Source organism: Nycticebus coucang, chromosome 3 (genome assembly GCF_027406575.1).
Source record: "Nycticebus coucang isolate mNycCou1 chromosome 3, mNycCou1.pri, whole genome shotgun sequence".
Taxonomy (NCBI): Eukaryota; Metazoa; Chordata; class Mammalia; order Primates; family Lorisidae; genus Nycticebus; species Nycticebus coucang.
This window is the reverse complement of record NC_069782.1, coordinates 69,465,746-69,483,986: the sequence shown is the minus strand read 5'-3', so window position 1 is coordinate 69,483,986 and position 18,241 is coordinate 69,465,746. Positions and strand designations below refer to the sequence as shown.

Genomic DNA, 18,241 nt, shown 5'->3' with positions numbered 1-18,241 from the left:
CAGTAATGGGATTGCAGGATCAAATGGGAGGTCTAGCTTGAGTGCTTTGAGGTTTCTCCATACTTCCTTCCAGAAAGGTTGTACTAGTTTGCAGTCCCACCAGCAGTGTAAAAGTGTTCCCTTCTCTCCACATCCACGCCAGCATCTGCAGTTTTGAGATTTTGTGATGTGGGCCATTCTCACTGGGGTTAGATGATATCTCAGGGTTGTTTTGATTTGCATTTCTCTAATATAGAGAGATGATGAACATTTTTTCATGTGTTTGTTAGCCATTCGTCTGTCATCTTTAGAGAAAGTTCTATTCATGTCTCTTGCCCATTGATATATGGGATTGTTGGCTTTTTTCATGTGGATTAATTTGAGTTCTCTATAGATCCTAGTTATCAAGCTTTTGTCTGATTGAAAATATGCAAATATCCTTTCCCATTGTGTAGGTTGTCTCTTTGCTTTGGTTATTGTCTCCTTAGCTGTACAGAAGCTTTTCAGTTTAATGAAGTCCCATTTGTTTATTTTTGTTGTTGTTGCAATTGCCATGGCAGTCTTCTTCATGAAGTCTTTCCCCAGGCCAATATCTTCCAGTGTTTTTCCTATGCTTTCTTGAAGGATTTTTATTGTTTCGTGCCTTAAATTTAAGTCCTTTATCCATCTTGAATCAATTTTTGTGAGTGGGGAAAGGTGTGGGTCCAGTTTCAGTCTTTTACATGTAGACATCCAGTTCTCCCAGCACCATTTATTGAATAGGGAGTCTTTCTCCCAAGGTATGTTCTTGTTTGGTTTATCAAAGATTAGGTGGTTGTAAAATGTTAGTTTCATTTCTTGGTTTTCAATTCGATTCCAATTGTCTATGTCTCTGTTTTTGTGCCAGTACCATGCTGTCTTGAGCACTATGGCTTTGTAGTACAGACTAAAATCTGGTATGCTGATGCCCCCAGCTTTATTTTTGTTACAGAGAACTGCCTTAGCTATACGGGGTTTTTTCCAGTTCCACACAAAACGCAGAATCATTTTTTCCAAATCTTGAAAGTACGATGTTGGTATTTTGATAGGAATGGCATTGAATAGGTAGATTGCTTTGGGAAGTATAGACATTGTAACAATGTTGATTCTTCCCATCCACGAGCATGGTATGTTCTTCCATTTGTTAATATCCTCTGCCATTTCCTTTCTGAGGATTTCATAGTTTTCTTTATAGAGGTCCTTCACCTCCTTCGTTAGGTATATTCCTAGGTATTTCATTTTCTTTGAAACTATGGTGAAGGGCGTTGTGTCCCTAATTAGCTTCTCATCTTGACTGTTATTGGTGTACACAAAGGCTACTGACTTGTGGACATTGATTTTATATCCTGAAACATTACTGTATTTTTTGATGACTTCTAGGAGTCTTGTGGTTGAGTCTTTGGGGTTCTCTAAGTATAAGATCATGTCGTCAGCAAAGAGGGAGAGTTTGACCTCCTCTGCTCCCATGTGGATTCCCTTTATTTCCTTGTCTTGCCTAATTGTATTGGCTAGAACTTCCAGCACTACGTTGAACAGTAAAGGTGACAGAGTACAACCTTGTCTGGTTCCAGTTCTAAGAGGAAAAGCTTTCAGTTTTACTCCATTCAGTAAAATATTGGGTGTGGGTTTCTCATAGATAGCTTCAATCAGTTTTAGAAATGTGCCACCTATGCCTATACTCTTCAGTGTTGTAATTCGAAAAGGATGCTGGATTTTATCAAATGCTTTTTCTGCATCTATTGAGAGGATCATGTGATCTTTATTTTTGCCTCTGTTAATATGGTGGATAACGTTTATGGACTTGCGTATGTTAAACCAGCCTTGCATCCCTGGGATGAAGCCTACTTGATCATGATGAATGACTTTTTTGATGATAAGCTGTAATCTATTGGCTAGGATTTTGTTGAGAATTTTTGCGTCTATAATTTTAAGGATTTTTAAGTGTATAATTCCATAGCATTTAGTAACATTGATAATATTGTGCAGCCTTCACCACTATCTAGGTCCAGAATATTTTCACCATTCCAATAGGAAATTCTTTAGTTATTAAGCCTTCACTTCCTTCCCATTTCCACTTCCACAAGGCTTGAATTTCATTTAACATAATTCTCATCCAGTAGGCCTCCAAAGACATCTCTCTAGAAAAATGAACCTTCTTCTAATTCTACAAATCTTATTTAGACACGACAGATCAGTACCTAGGTAAAGATAATCAGACACACAAAAACACTGACCCCATGAGTAAACAGCAGCAAAAATGACAGGATATAATAGATACTGAAATCACAATGATCAGAAACACAATGAAATAATCAGGCTTGTTATGTTTAATAAACATACTAATTTACTAACCGTAGAAACAGTGAAGAATCCTAAGGTGAGAAAAGAATGAGTATCCTATTCAGAGCAGAAATGCAGTCAGGGTAGTGGAAGCGCACTGCCTCTATGGGTTTGCTTCCGTGATTCAGAGCCCCAAACCTTCCTCTTGTGTCCTTCCTTGATCCTGGTCCCTCTGCTCCTCCTCCCATGGCTCCTCTCGCTCACAGTAAAAAGCCCATACGTGGGCTCTGGGAGAACCTATCATCAGCGTGGGGCCCTGAGGCCAGCCAGCCAGTGAGTCTGAATCTTGGGATAACAGACACCAGCTGATCTCCCACCCGGCCAGGCTCACCCCTGGATCCCCGCAGTCCCCAAGCGTCCCCTGGTGGCTGTCGGTGAGATTAGGGCAGAGATGATAGCACAGTTTATTTCCCCGGAATCTGCAGAGGATAGGTGGAGTGAGGGCGGCTATGGTATCTGGCTGGCTAGCTACAGGCCTCGGTTCAGAGGCTCCACCTGCAGCCAAAGGCCGCCCTCCGCAAGTAGGATCAGCTCCACCTTCCAGCGCGGCTCTGCGCTGTCCAGCAGGTCGCGAAAGCGCAGGAGCGTGAGCCCCAGGGCCACCTTCATCTCCGTCAGAGCGAACTTCTCCCAGATGCAGTTCCTGGAGATGGGGATAAAGACTCTGATAGCACCCAGGACCCTCTTCCAGGCCACCAACCTGCGCCCACAACATCTTGAGGAGAAGAGAGGGCATCTCACTGTGAAGGAACCCCTTGTGGGCTCTGAAAGCCACTAGAGCCTGACCAGATTCCAGCCCCCAATTTAGACCTGCAGATGTGGGAGGGGCTCAGAACACAGCCGTTTTCCTAGGATCCTGTTGAAACCCCTGAACTAGTGAAGCGCAGCGCTCCACACGTCAGGCCTCTGCTTGGGCACTCACCCCTCCTCCGCCTCAGACCTCCACTGGCCTCACCTGGGCCCTGCAGAGAAGGGAATGAACGCCAGAGGAGGCCTCTCCGGAGTGTTTTCTGGGTGGAAGTAGAAAGGATCACAGACCAGGGGACACGGCAAGACAAATCTACTTACTGAATGGGGTACCTCAAGACACCCAACGACCCCGAGAAAAGACAGATGTGGGCACAGTAAAGGGGGAAGGTAGTGTCTGGTTTCCCCAGTCCGGACACCTCCTCCTCACCGAGTCCCAAGATGGAGAAGGGGCAGGGGCAGCACCTTGGGATCCGACCGCACTAAGGGGTTGTGATGAATCCCGAAGATGCTGATGGTACAGATGTTCCCTGTTGGGAGAGGGGACAGTGAGGACAAGGTCCAAGCTCCCTGATGGGACCGCCAACCTGCGCAGGAGCCTCACCTCCCCCCACCCCGCCATTGTGAGTACCTTTGGGGATGACCCGGCCATCTAGGAGCACAACATCCTGGGTACAGCAACAGATGAAGATTGGGGCTGGGGGATGCAGCCGCAGACTTTCATTGATGCACACGGTCAGGAAGGGCAGCTGGGCCAGATCCTCCCTAAGGAAATATCTCAAGTTGTCCAGGTAGCAAACACAGCCCTTCTGCTGTCCATGAGAGCCTCCCACCACCTTCCTCTGGCCCTCAGTCCAATAACACCATTAATCCCAGAAGAATCAAAGAAGTGAGTATTAGAAAATAAAAGTCACAAACATAGAAGAAAAACTTGGCCTCTATTTTTTGAAGCATTTCTGAGCAAAAGACAACACTCAAATGTAGGGGTACATGGCACACCTCCAGAGTGATGGGCACAACTGCAACAGGGACTCTAACAAACGCAAACAATGTGACCTAATATGAGTTTGTAACCTCATAGTAATCTGAAATTTAAAAAATAAATTAACTAATTTTTAAAAACACACAAAACTCAGAGGGTATCCTTTAAAGTGTTAATACATTTGCTGAGAAAGTTGTAAAAATTATATAAAGTGCTAACAAAAGCAGGAAAATTCTCATGAAAGCACTTCATATGCTCAGGTGGGATGACCTAAAGACATCTATTCTTTCAAAATTAATCAATATTTTATGCAATCCAACAATAATCTAGCTGATTTTTTTCTTTTGGAATTTGACAATCTTATTATATTTAGAAGGATTAAAGTTCCTTAAGATCTAGGTCAATTTAAAAAGAAAAGATCCAAAAAAGGAGAACCCAATCTACTGGATACTAAGAACTATTATAAAGACATAGTAATAAAAAAAAATCTTTAAAAAATGTTCAGGTAATTAAATACAAAATGTTAGATTTCAAATCAAAAATTTAGTTTATTATATCTCAAACAAGAAGCAGTACAATTAATCAAAGCATTCACCCGAACTATCAACACAATTTTCCTATCTTTATGGTAGCTTGTTTATGCCAGCAGCAAAGAAGCCTGGAGAGCTAGTGATGATGAAATTGTGAAAGCCATTTTCCACAGCTTGTTGAGAAATAAATGCTTTTCCTTGCAAGACGTGATTCAAAGCCTGAAAGAAGTGGTTGTCAGGGCTGGGCGTGGTGGTTCACACCTAGCACTCTGGGAGGCCAAGGTGGGTGGATTGCCTGAGCTCAGGAATTCAAGACCTGCCTGAGCTCTGGAATTCAAGACCAGCCTAAGCTAGCGCGAGACCCCATCTCTAAAAGTAGCCAGGCATTGTGGAAGGCACCTGTAGTCCCAGCTACATGGGAGGCTAAGGCAAGAGGATCTCTTGAGCCCAAGAGTTTGATGTTGCTGTGAGTATGATGCCATGGCACTCTACTGAGGGAGCCTCTTCAAAAAAAAAAAAAAAAAAGTGGTAGTCAGTTGGTACAAGGTCTGGTGAATATGGTAGATGACAAAGAGTTTCCAAATCCAGCCTCTGTGGTTTGAGCAGCATTCTTTGTGAAACACATGGTGGGCCATTGTCTTGCAAGATGATCGCCTGTCTCAATTGACCAATCTCAGCTGCCTAATTGCAAGCATCTTCATGATTTTCTCCAACTGCTTGTAGTAGACTGTAATCAATTGAGCAGGTTTCATGAAGCTATAGTGGATAACACCACCAAATAGACACCATTAGTTTTTTATGAATATTCAGTTTTGGACTGTTTCAGCACTTCATTTTTATCCAACCATTGTGCCAAACGCTTGCAATTCTCAAAAAGAATCCATTTTTCGACACCTAAAACAACAGGGTATAGAAACATTTCACTTGTATGTGTGACAGCAAAGAAAAGCAAGCTTCAAGATGGTTTCCCTTCTGATGCTCATTTAATTCATGCTGAACCGGTCTATCCAGCTTCTTTACCTTGCTGATTTATTTCAAATGGTCCAATATTATTAGAATAGTAATGTCAAAACTTGCTGCTAATTTAAACATAGGTTGAGAAGGATTTGCTTCCACTACAGCTTTCATCGTTATCCACCTTGGTCTCAGGTCACCCACATGGCTCATTTTCAAGATTAAAATCACTAGAACAGAACTTCTCAAACCATTGACATACAGTGCATTCGTTAGCCACATTCTTCCTAAACATTTTGAGTTATGGTGCTGCATTGGTTCCACAACAGAACTCATATTCAAAAATAACACAATATTTTTAGTTATCCATGGTTTCACAAAAAACTGTTCTGAGAAAAAAAATTGAAAATAATCACAAGCCAAAAATGTGTTTGAAAGAATAAGGATGTACTTTCACAATAAAAATAAAAGAAGTGTCAAAAGTATCAGAGATATCAACTGTCAAACTTAGTACTTAAGCAAATTGGGTATTGAATACTTAATAACCTTAATAAAGCTAGGGTCCTATTAAAAGAACAGAAAAGTAGGCCCCTAGACCCATATTGCCAAGTAGAGGGCTTGTAGTCAGGCACCTGACTGGGTGGAAATGCAGTGTTTTGTAAAGGAGGGTCCACACAACCCTCAGCAATGGATAGAAACTTTAGTGGAAGGTGTTCAGACTACTAGCAATGTGAAAACAGGAAGAACCAGGTTCCCATCTATTCTATACACAGGGTGGAGTCTCTTCCTACATGAGAAAGGTAAAGTAAAGTTAAAAGACAATAACATAATAGATATTTTTGTGACCTTCCAGTAGGAAATTTTAAAACCTTCTAAGTTAAAAATTAGAAGACTTTTTTTAAAGGATAACTATGAAACTTAATGATTTTGTGTAATAAAAGTTACTATGTACCAAATAAACATTCAGATGTGAGATTCAGAGACTGTACCTACCGTAAACATATAAACCTAGAAAAATGTCTTGAATATGTAGGGAATTGCTGAAAATTGACTAACAGGTGACCCAAAAGAAAAGCAGGCAAAGAATAAGGTCCAAGAACTTACAAAAGCTCAAATATAAGACATGTAAGGAGGTGCACAAGGTCACTTGTAATCAGAGCAATGAAAATTACCTAACAATGACATGGCAGAGGTTGTAAAATTTCATCCTGCACATTGTTGGGGAGGATACTAGGAAAATGGCATTCTCCAAAATACTGTGTGGGAATGGATTTTCTAAAGGTTATTGACGTATAAAACTCAAAAGATGGAACAGCATTACTAGGAATTCATCCTGCAAAGACCCTCATGTATGTAAGTAGTGGTTGTACACAGATGTTTACTGCATTGTGTTGTTACAGCAAAAGCCTGGAATTTGAGGCAGAGCATGATGGCGAATGGGAGAGACGTTTAGCTCTGCTCTCTCAGAACAACAGGTGAGAGTGAGTGGGCTAGATCATTCTGGGTGGGGAATATTGGTGTAGACAGACAATTTGGGGTGTGCAGTAAAGTGGCAGATTGCTGGACTCAAAAGTGTAATCCGGAGCTGCGGAGACTGCCAGAAAAATTTCTGTGCTGCTGCTGAAGCGGCAGGCAGAGGCAGCGGTAACCAGCCCCACCTTCCCCCAGAAGATTACAATTCCCAGTTTGTGGGGAAACTGGGTGTTGTGTGGAAAAATTGGTGAAGTGTGGACTCATGAGCGGAATTTGGCATTCATATAGGGTGGCATCTGGAGCGGCACAGCCGGGGCTAGGCGGCTGGAGAGACACTCAGGAGGGAAGGATCACGGTCAGGAAGCAGACATATTTTGAAATTTTGGAAAGGGCAACTGCCATAGGCACGTTTTCTCAGGGGCGGCGATTTGAGTCTCACCTGCAGGCAGCCATCCTGCACCCAAAGCAAGTCCAGAATACCCCGCACTTCACGAGAACTTTTGCAGGGAGAATTTATGAAACCTGCCAGTGAAGATTTTTTTTTAAATTAGTGGAATCAACTACTGGCGGGGTCTATGCGCCAAGTGGGTAACCAGGCAACCACCAAAAACAGTGTAAACTGTAAATCAGGTATAAGCCTGGGAACCACTCGCTGCGACACCTGGTGTCCAGAAAGTGTATTGGAACGTAAATATATTCCTACTAAAGTTGATCCCTACTGCATACATATTGTCGAATGTTTATGTATATGTATATGAATAATATTTTTGTTGTTGCTGCCGGTTTCTTTTTTCTTTCTTTTTTCTTTGCTATTCTTTTTGCTCTTTTGTGCTTTTCCTTTTCTTGTAGGAGTTATTGTTAATTTTTAAAATTATTATTAATACTTTTTTTTTCTTTTCCTCTTCTTCCCTTCTTATGGTTGCTGAGAGTGCTTACATCAGGCTAGAGTTTTTTTCTTTTTTATTATTTTATTATTATTTATTTTGTCTGTTTATTTGTTTCTGATTGTGCATCTGTGTGCTTGTGTGTCTGATAACTTTATTTATTTTTTTTTTTTGCTGCTACAGAGCTTGGTTTTTATTGTTATGTATGTTTGTCCTTACCACCATAGGCCACCCAGGCCTCCAGGGAGGAGCAGGCAGCAAAGACAGCTCCAGATGGCTCTATGCTGCCACTTTGGGCCTTGGGGCTTATAAAATGAGCGCTGTGGGTTCCACCTTCCAACATGAAGTGTAAACTATCTTACAGACTTCATCAGGAGGGAGAGATGGCTGAAGGCACTTTGAGCAAAGAGCAAACCCAATGTCCGAGTTCATTTTCCTCTGGTTACTCTGATGAAGTCTGGACACGGCTCTGATAGAGAACCAGCCCTGCTGACAGCTGGGGTTAGTGTGCCGACTGGGCTGGGCAAAGGCCCCACTCACTGGTAGAACTTCTTGTTAGGATTGTTGGCATAGTCAATTAGCAGCTGGCATGGGGTGAACTGTATTCCATAGGCATCCTCATACTTCCTGAGCCGGTCTGCTATCTTCTGAGCACCGTACAGATCTGTGAATCTGAAAGGCCCTCCAAGACAAGGTGGGAAGCCTAGCCCAAAGACTGCTCCAATGTCTCCCTCTGCAGGAGTGGCCAAGATCCCTTCCTGCAGGCACATGACTGCCTCATTCACAAATCTTGTCAACAGGCGGTACTGGACGTCTTCATCAGAGGAGACTTCAGACTTAGGAGGCACCTTCAGACTTTAAAATTAAATCATAGCTGTGTACATTAATGCAATCCTGGGGCACCATACACTGATTTTATATACCACTTGAAATATTTTCATCACACTTCTTAACATACCCTTCCTGGCATTTTCTTAGTTATTGTGTTAAGACATTTATGTTCTACATTTACTGAGTTTCACATGTACCCTTGTAAGATGCACCATATGCGTAGTCCCACCAATCACCCTCCCTCCGCCCATCCTCCCCCACCCTTCCCCTCCCTCTCCACCTTCCCTATTCTTAGGTTATAACTGGGTTATAGCTTTCATATGAAAGCCATAAATTAGTTTCAGAGTAGGGCTGAGTACATTGGATACTTTTTCTTCCATTCTTGAGATAATTTACTAAGAAGAATATGTTCCCACTCCATCCATGTAAACAAACATGAAAGAGGTAAAGTCTCCATCTTTCTTTAAGGCTCCATAATATTCCACAGTGTATATACACCACAATTTATTAATTCATTCATGGATTGATGGGCACTTGGGCTTTTTCCATGACTTAGCAATCATGAATTGGGCTGCAATAAACATTCTGGTACAAATATCTTTCTTATAATGTGATTTTTGGTCTTCTGGGTATATACCTAGTAGAGGAATTATAGGGTTAAATGGCAGGTCTATTTTTAGATCTCTAAGTGTTCTCCAAACATTTTTCCAAAAGGGTGTAGGAGTGCTCCCTTTTCTCCACATCCACGCCAACATGTCTGGTCTTGGGATTTTGTGATACGGATTAGATGATATTTCAAAGTAATTTTGATTTGCATTTCTCTGATGATTAAGGATGATGAGCATTTTTTCATATGTCCGTAGGCTGTGCACCTGTCTTCTTCATAGAAGTTTCTCTTCAAGTCCCTTGCCCAGGCTGCAATGGGATCACTTGTTCTTTTCTTGCTAATATGTTTGCGTTCTCTGTGGATTCTGGTTATTAAACCTTTGTTGGAGACATAACCTGCAAATATCTTCTCCCATTCTGAGGGCTGTCTGCTTGCTTTACTTATTGCGTTCTTGGCTGTGTAGAAACTTTTTAGTTTTATCAGGTCCCCAGAGCATATTTCTGAAGCTGCTTCAATTGCCTAGGGGGGTCCTCCTCATAAAATATTTGCCCAGACCAATTTCTTCAAGAGTTTTCCCTGCAATTTCTTATAGTATTTTTATAGTTTCATGTCTTAAGTTTAAATCTTTAATCAAGTGAGAGTCTATCTTAGTTAATGGTGAAAGGTGTGAGTCCAGTTTCAGTCTTCTACAGGTTGCCAGCCAGTTCAACCAGCACCATTTGTTAAATAGGGAATCTTTTCCCCACTGAATGTTTTTAATTGGCTTGTCAAAGATCAAATAACAGTAAGTAGCTGGGTTCATCTCTTGGTTCTCTATTCTGTTCAATACATCTACTTCTCTGTTTTTGTGCCAGTACCATGCTGTTTTGATCACTATCGATTTATAATATAGTCTGAGGTCTAGTAGTGTGATTCCTCCTGCCTTGTTTTTATTTCTGAGTAATGTCTTAGCTATTTGAGGATTTTTTTTGAATTCATATAAAACAAAGTATTATTTTTTCAAGATCTTTAAAGTATGACAGTGGAGCTTTGAGCTTTAATAGGGATTTCATTAAAATTGTATATTGCTTTGGGTAGTATGGACATTTTAACAATGTTGATTCTTCCCAGCCATGAGCATGGTATGTTTTTCCATTTGGTAACATGTTCAGCTATTTCTTTTCTTACAGTTTCATAGTTCTCTTTATAGAGATCTTTCACATTCTTTGTTAGATAAACTCCCAAATATTTCATCGTCTTTGGTACTACTGTGAATGGAATAGAGTCCTTGACTGTTTTTTCAGCATGCCTATTATTGGTATATATAAAGGCTACCAATTTATGGATGTTGATTTTGTAACCTGAGATGCTGCTGTATTCCTTGATCACTTCTAAGAGTTTTGTAGTAGAATCCCTGGTGTTTTCCAGATATACAATCATATCATCTGCGAAGAACAAAAGTTTGATCTTTTCTGACCCTATATGGATACCCTGATCACCTGTTCTTTCCTAATTGCGATGGCTAAAACTTTCATTACAATGTTAAAGAGCAGTGGAGACAATGGGCAGCCTTGCCTAGTTCCTGATCTGAGTGGAAATGATTTCAATTTAACTCCATTCAATATGATATTGGCTGTGGGTTTGCTGTAGATGGCCTCTACCAGTTTAAGAAATGTCCCTTCTATACCAATTTTCTTGAGTGTTCTGATCATGAAGGGATGCTGGATATTATCAAAAGCAAAATCTGCATCAATTGAGAGAATCTTATAATCTTTGTTTTTTAATTTGTTTATGTGCTGAATTATATTTATAGATTTACGTATATTGAACCAGCCTTGAGACCGTGGGATAAAACCGACTTGGTCATGATGTATAATTTGTTTGATGTGTTGCTGGATTCTGTTTGTTAGGATCTTGTTCAATATTTTTGCATCTATATTCTTAGTGATATTGGTCTATAATTTTCTTGTCTTGTTGGGTCTTTTCCTGGGTTTGGGGATCAGGGTGATGGTTGCTTCATAGAACATGCTGGGTAGTATTTCTTCTTTTTCTATATTTTGGAACAGGTTGACTAATATAGGTACTAGTTCCTCTTTAAAGGTTTGGTAGAATTCTGACGTGAAGCCATCTGGTCCTGGGCTTTTCTTTTTAGGGAGATTTTGTATGGTAGATGCTATTTCAGAACTTGATATGGCCCACAAGAGCCAGCTCTCCTGAGCCCGTAACCTTCCCATCCCAAGAGCTGCAGTTTCAGCCGCTGCTACGAGAATGGCAGAGCCGGGGACGGCAGCCCAGGCAGCAGGAGCCCTGGCGGGTGGCAGTGTCCCCCCGGGTGCAGGAAGGCGAGCAGAGGTGCCATCGGTTTGTCCTGGACCTTCCTGCTCTACGGACTGACCGCTGCTTTTGGCCTGGGCTTCATTTATTTATTTGTTCCTGAAACAAAAGGCCAGTTATTGGCGGAGATAGACCAGCAGTTCCAGAAGAGAAGTCCACAGGCACGAGAACTTAAAGAGCAAGAGGAAGTGAAAGGAAAATTAGGGCAAGGAAACAGATAAAAGAAATCACCCATGAGGAAGAATCAGCAGAAAACTCCAGGCAACATGAAGAACCAGTCCAGAACAACACCACCAAGGGACCATGAGGTAGCTACTGCAGAGGATTCCACCTATACAGAAATGTTAGGAATGACAGAAAGGGAAATTAGAATACACATGTTGAAAACAATGAAAGAAATGATGGAAACAATGAAGGGAACTGCTAATAAAGTGGAAAATAACCAAAAGGAAATCTAAAAACAGAATCAAATAAGAGATGAACGATATGAAGAATATAAAAAGGATATAGCAGAGCTGAAGGAAATGAAACAGTCAATCAGAGAACTTAAAGATGCAATAGAAAGTATCAGCAACAGGTTAGACCATGCAGAAGAAAGAATTTCAGAGGTAGAAGACAAAGTTTTTGAGATAACTCAGATAGTAAAAGAGGCAGAAAAGAAGAGAGAGAAAGCAGAACGTTCACTGTCAGAATTATGGGACTTTATGAAGCGTTCCAACATACGAGTTATAGGAATTCCAGAAGGGGAAGAAGAATGCCCCAGAGGAATGGAAGCCATACTAGAGAATATTATAAAAGAAAATTTCCCAAATATCACCAAAGATTCTGACACACTGCTTTCAAGGGCTATCGGACCCCAGGTCGCCTCAACTCTAACCGAACTTCTCCAAGACACATTGTGATGAACCTGTCCAAAGTCAAGACAAAAGAAAAGATTCTGCAAGCTGCCAGGAGTAAGCGCCAGTTGACCTACAGGGGCAAATCCATCAGAGTGACCGCAGACTTCTCTAATGAAACTTTCCAAGCAAGAAGACAATGGTCATCTACCTTTAATCTACTTAAACAGAATAATTTCCTGCCCAGAATTCTGTACCCTGCTAAGCTAAGCTTCAAAATTGACAGAGAAATCAAATCATTTACAGAAATACAAACATTGAGGAAATTCACCACAACAAGACAGCTCTACAGGAAATACTTCAACCTGTTCTGCACACTGACCACCACAATGGATCAGCAGCAAGTAAGAACTCAGAAATTAAAGGACAGAACCAAACCTCCACACTGATGCAAAAGACAAAACTAAGCAATGGACTCTCACAAAATAAGACGAATAGAATACTACCACACTTATCAATTATCTCAATAATGTTAATGGCTTGAATTCCCCACTGAAGAGACATAGATTGGTTGACTGGATTAAAAAACACAAGCCATCCATTTGCTGTCTGCAAGAAACACACCTGGCTTCAAAAGACAAATTAAAGCTCTGAGTCAAGGGTTGGAAGACAATTTTTCAGGCAAATGGAATCCAGAAGAAAAGAGGAGTTGCAAACTTATTTTCAGATACATGTGGATTTAAAGCAACTAAAGGCAAAAAAGACAAAGATGATCACTTTATATTGGTCAAGGGAAAAATACAACAAGAAGACATTTCAATTCAAAATATCTATGCACCCAATTTAAATGCTCCCAGATTCTTGAAACAGACCTTACTCAGTCTGAGCAATATGATATCTGATAATACCATAACAACAGGGGACCTTAACACTCCTCTTACAGAGCTGGACAGATCCTCTAAACAGAAATTAAACAAGGATATAAGAGACTTAAATGAGACCCTAGAACAACTGTGCTTGATAGACGCATATAGAACACTCCATCCCAAAGATAAAGAATATACATTCTTCTCATCACCCCATGGAACATTCTCCAAAATTGATCATATCCTGGGACACAAAACAAATATCAACAGAATCAAAAGAATTGAAATTTTACCTTGTATCTTCTCAGACCATAAGGCACTAAAGGTGGAACTCAACTCTAACAAAAATGCTCGACCCCACCCAAAGGTATGGAAATTAAACAATCTTCTGTTGAATAACAGATGAGTGAAGGAAGAAATAAAACAGGAAATCATTAAATTCCTTGAGCATAACAACAATGAAGACACAAGCTACCAAAAGCTGTGGGATACTGCAAAAGCAGTTTTGAGAGGAAAATTCATGGCTTCAGATGCCTACATTCGAAAAACAGAAAGAGAGCACATCAACAATCTCACAAGAGATCTTATGGAACTGGAAAAAGAAGAACTATCTAAGCCTAAATTCAGTAGAAGAAAAGAAATATCCAAAATCAAATCAGAGATCAATGAAATTGAAAACAAAAGAATCATTCAGAAAATTAATGAAACAAGGAGTTGGTTTTTTGAAAAAATAAATAAAATAGATAAACCATTGGCCACACTAATGAGGAATAGAAAAATAAAATCTCTAGTAACCTCAATCAGAAATGATAAAGGGGAAATAACAACTGATCCCACAGAGATACAAGAGATCATCTCTGAATACTACCAGAAACTCTACGCCCAGAACTCTGACAATGTGAAAGAAATGGATCAATATTTGGAAGCACACCCTCTCCCTAGACTCAGCCAGGAAGAAATAGAGCTCCTGAACAGACCAATTTCAAGCACTGAGATCAAAGAAACAATAAAAAATCTTCCAACCAAAAAATGCCCTGGTCCAGATGGCTTCACTCCAGAAATCTATCAAACCTTCAAGGGAGAGCTTATTCCTGTACTGCAGAAATTATTCCAAAAAATTGAGGAAGAAGGAATCTTCCCCAACACATTCTATGAAGCAAACATCACCCTGATACCAAAACCAGGAAAAGACCCAAACAAAAAGGAGAATTTCAGACCCATCTCACTCATGAATATAGACGCAAAAATTCTCAACAAAATCTTAGCCAATAGATTACAGCTTATCATCAAAAAAGTCATTCATCATGATCAAGTAGGCTTCATCCCAGGGATGCAAGGCTGGTTTAACATACGCAAGTCCATAAATGTTATCCACCATATTAACAGAGGCAAAAATAAAGATCACAAGATCCTCTCAATAGATGCAGAAAAAGCATTTGATAAAATCCAGCATCCTTTTCGAATTACAACACTGAAGAGTATAGGCATAGGTGGCACATTTCTAAAACTGATTGAAGCTATCTATGACAAACCCACAGCCAATATTTTACTGAATGGAGTAAAATTGAAAGCTTTTCCTCTTAGAACTGGAACCAGGCAAGGTTGTCCTCTGTCACCTTTACTATTCAACGTAGTGCTGAAAGTTCTAGCCAATACAATTAGGCAAGACAAGGAAATAAAGGGAATCCAAATGGGAGAAGACGAGGTCAAACCCTCCCTCTTTGCTGAAGACATGATCTTATACTTAGAGAACCCCAAAGACTCAACCACAAGACTCCTAGAAGTCATCAAAAAATACAGTAAGGTTTCAGGATATCAAATCAATGTCCACAAGTCAGTACCCTTTGTGTACACCAATAACAGTCAAGATGAGAAGCTAATTAAGGACACAACTCCCTTCACCATAGTTTCAAAGAAAATGAAATACCTAGGAGTATAGCTAACAAAGGAGGTGAAGGACCTCTATAAAGAAAACTATGAAATCCTCAGAAAGGAAATGGCAGAGGATATTAACAAATGGAAGAACATACCATGCTCATGGATGGGAAGAATCAACATTGTTAAAATGTCTATACTTCCCAAAGCAATCTACATATTCAATGCCATTCCTATCAAAGTACCTACATTCTACTTTCAAGATTTGGAAAAAATGATTCTGCATTTTCCATGGAACCGGAAAAAACCCCGTATAGCTAAGGCAGTTCTTTGTAATAAAAATAAAGCTGGGGGCATCAGCATACCAGATTTTAGTCTGTACTACAAAGCCATAGTGCTCAAGACAGCATGGTACTGGCACAAAAACAGAGACATAGACAATTGGAATTGAATTGAAAACCAAGAAATGAAACTAACATCTTACAACCACCTAATCTTTGATAAACCAAACAAGAACATACCTTGGGGGAAAGACTCCCTATTCAATAAATGGTGTTGGGAGAACTGGATGTCTACATGTAAAAGACTGAAACTGGACCCACACCTTTCCCCACTCACAAAAATTGATTCAAGATGGATAAAGGACTTAAACTTAAGGCATCAAACAATAAAAATCCTCCAAGAAAGCATAGGAAAAACACTGGAAGATACTGGCCTGGGGAAAGACTTCATGAAGAAGACTGCCATGGCAATTGCAACAACAACAAAAATAAACAAATGGGACTTCATTAAACTGAAAAGCTTCTGTACAGCTAAGGAGACAATAACCAAAGCAAAGAGACAACCTACACAATGGGAAAGGATATTTGCATATTTTCAATCAGACAAAAGCTTGATAAGTAGGATCTATAGAGAACTCAAATTAATCCACATGAAAAAAGCCAACAATCCCTTATATCAATGGGCAAGAGACATGAATAGAACTTTCTCTAAAGACGACAGACGAATGGCTAACAAACACATGAAAAAATGTTCATCATCTCTCTATATTAGAGAAATGCAAATCAAAACAACCCTGAGATATCATCTAACCCCAGTGGGAATGGCCCACATCACAAAATCTCAAAACTGCAGATGCTGGCATGGATGTGGAGAGAAGGGAACACTTTTACACTGCTGGTGGGACTGCAAACTAGTACAACCTTTCTGGAAGGAAGTATGGAGAAACCTCAAAGCACTCAAGCTAGACCTCCCATTTGATCCTGCAATCCCATTACTGGGCATCTACCCAGAAGGAAAAAAATCCTTTTATCATAAGGACACTTGTACTAGACTGTTTATTGCAGCTCAATTTACAATCGCCAAAATGTGGAAACAGCCTAAATGCCCACCAACCCAGGAATGGATTAACAAGCTGTGGTATATGTATACCATGGAATACTATTCAGCCATTAAAAAAAATGGAGACTTTACATCCTTCGTGTTAACCTGGATGGACGTGGAAGACATTGTTCTTAGTAAAGCATCACAAGAATGGAGAAGCATGAATCCTATGTACTCAATTTTGATATGAGGACAATTAATGACAATTATGGTTATGGAGGGGGAAGAGAAAGAGGGAAGGAGGGAGGTGGGAGGTGGGTGGGGCCTTGGTGTGTGTCACACTTTATGGGGGCAAGACATGATTGCAAGAGGGACTTTACCTAACAATTGCAATCAGTGTAACCTGGCTTATTGTACCCTCAATGAATCCCCAACAATAAAAAAAAAAAAGAATGGCAAAAAAGAAAAAAAGAAAATATTGATACAAAGATGTGAAATGCTATAAAAAAAAAAAAAAGAAGAACTTGATATGGGCCTAGTCAACGTTTCCACTTGATTCTGGCTAAGCTTGGAAGGTGACATGCTTCCAAGTATTGGTCAATTTCCTTCAGATTTTCATATTTTTGAGAATAAAGTTTCTTATAATATTCATTAAGGCTGTTTTTGAATTTCTGAGGAGTCTGTTGTTATTTTGTCTTTGTCATTTCTCATTGATGAAATTAAAGATTTTAGTCTTTTTTTCCTGGTTAGGTTACTCAATGGTTTATCTATTTTATTTACATTTTCAAAAACCCAAGTTTTGATTTATTGATCTCTTGTATAATCCTTTTGTTTTCAATTTCATTTAATTCTGCTCAAATATTGGTTATTTCTTTTCTTTTACTGAGTTTGGCGTTGAAATGTTGTTCCTTTTCCAGTTGCTTCAGATGTCCCATTAGGTTGTTCACGTCCTCTCTTTCCATTCTCTTTTTTTTTTTTTATTGTTGGGGATTCATTGAGGGTACAAAAAGCCAGGTTTCACTGATTGCAATTGTTAGGTAAAGTCCCCCTTGCAATCATGTCTTGCCCCCATAAAGTGTGACACACACCAAGACTCCACCCCCCTGCTTCTGTCCCTCTTTCTGCTTTTCCTCACCCCCATAACCTTAATTGTCATTAATTGTCCTCATATCAAAATTGAGTACCTAGTATTCATGCTTCTCCATTCTTGTGATGCTTTACTAAGAATAATGTCTTCCGTTTCCAACCAGGTTAATACGAAGGATGTAAAGTCTCCATTTTTTTTAATGGCTGAATAGTATTCCATGGTATACATATACCACAGCTTGTTAATCCATTCCTGGGTTGGTGGGCATTTAGGCTGTTTCCACATTTTGGCAATTGTAAATTGAGCTGCAATAAATAGTCTAGTACAAGTGTCCTTATGATAAAAGGATTTCTTTCCTTCTGGATAAATGCCCAGTAATGGGATTGCAGGATCAAATGGGAGGTCTAGCTTGAGTGCTTTGAGGTTTCTCCATACTTCCTTCCAGAAAGGTTGTACTAGTTTGCAGTCCCACCAGCAGTGTAAAAGTGTTCCCTTCTCTCCACATCCACGCCAGCATCTGCAGTTTTGAGATTTTGTGATGTGGACCATTCTCACTGGGGTTAGATGATATCTCAGGGTTGTTTTGATTTGCATTT

The 18,241-nt window shown here is 40.1% G+C and overlaps 1 pseudogene; it reads right to left on the bottom strand.

Moving 5' to 3' along the window:
* Window positions 1–2,805: 2,805 nt before the first annotated feature.
* Window positions 2,806–18,241, bottom strand: part of LOC128582216 (cytochrome P450 4F2-like) — a 52,153-nt pseudogene continuing 36,717 nt past the window's right edge.